Consider the following 899-nt stretch of genomic DNA (forward strand, 5'->3'; position numbering starts at 1 on the left):
GATTCGGCGCTTTCACCGCCGCGGCCCGGGTTCGATTCCCGGTCAGGGAAAAGCTTTTTAATTTTTCTTAAAATTAAGCTGGAATTTATAAATTCTTTCCCGTTTCTGCCGGAATTTTGCTTTTCTCTGGGAAATCAGACGCGATTCCGAATGCGTGAAAGGTTGAAGCAGCCGGGTGGTTTCTGTAAGGATAAAGGCTGAAAACAAACCCACAAAATTAATGAAAAAGAGGAAAAATATTAAAAATAAAAGATGAGGGGTAAGTGTTTCTGCCCGGTTTCGAACCGGGGACCTTTCGCGTGTGAGGCGAACGTGATAACCACTACACTACAGAAACCCGCCATGTGGGCATTTGAGGCTCCATCCTGCATCCCCTGCATCCCCCGCCCCTCCCCCCCTTTAACCCTTTATGGTAAAAACCCCCGAACCCAGCCCCAAAATGAGGGCAAAAAAGGCGTTTTTATGGGCCCGGCTAGCTCCGTCGGTAGAGCATGAGACTCTTAATCTCAGGGTCGTGGGTTCGAGCCCCACGTTGGGCGGTGGCTTTTTTTTTTTCACCATCCTTCTAGCAAAAATTTGGGGGCCGTTTCTTCAAAAACGAGGCACATTTTTTCAGCGCTTTTCCCGCTGAGAACCACCGCAAAACCCGTGTTTAAAAAAGGCCAAAAGCAGAAAAAAAAAATCGTCATTTTTAGCATGGCTGTGGGGCTGGTTTTGACCCCAAAACTGCCGCCGTCAGGATGGCCGAGTGGTCTAAGGCGCCAGACTCAAGGCTCTGCTTTCCCGCACTGGGCATTCTGGTCTCCGCGTGGAGGCGTGGGTTCAAATCCCACTCCTGACAGGTCACTTTTTGGGCTCAATCCTGCAGAAAAAAGCTTAATTTCCCCCTTTTCACGCCG

The 899-nt window shown here is 49.5% G+C and overlaps 3 non-coding genes across 3 annotated transcripts; 2 read left to right on the forward strand and 1 right to left on the reverse strand.

The window, feature by feature from the left end:
- Positions 1 to 264: 264 nt before the first annotated feature.
- TRNAV-CAC lies at positions 265 to 337 on the reverse strand. Its single transcript has one exon. It is a non-coding gene; the product is annotated as a tRNA-Val (tRNA).
- A 129-nt stretch (positions 338 to 466) lies between these two features.
- TRNAK-CUU lies at positions 467 to 539 on the forward strand. The gene has a single exon. It is a non-coding gene; the product is annotated as a tRNA-Lys (tRNA).
- Positions 540 to 734: 195 nt separating this feature from the next.
- TRNAL-CAA lies at positions 735 to 841 on the forward strand. The gene is made up of 2 exons: positions 735 to 772; positions 796 to 841. It is a non-coding gene; the product is annotated as a tRNA-Leu (tRNA).
- Positions 842 to 899: the final 58 nt, after the last annotated feature.

The sequence above is a fragment of the Eurypyga helias genome, unplaced genomic scaffold, assembly GCF_000690775.1.
Source record: "Eurypyga helias isolate BGI_N326 unplaced genomic scaffold, ASM69077v1 scaffold3489, whole genome shotgun sequence".
NCBI classification, from domain to species: Eukaryota; Metazoa; Chordata; class Aves; order Eurypygiformes; family Eurypygidae; genus Eurypyga; species Eurypyga helias.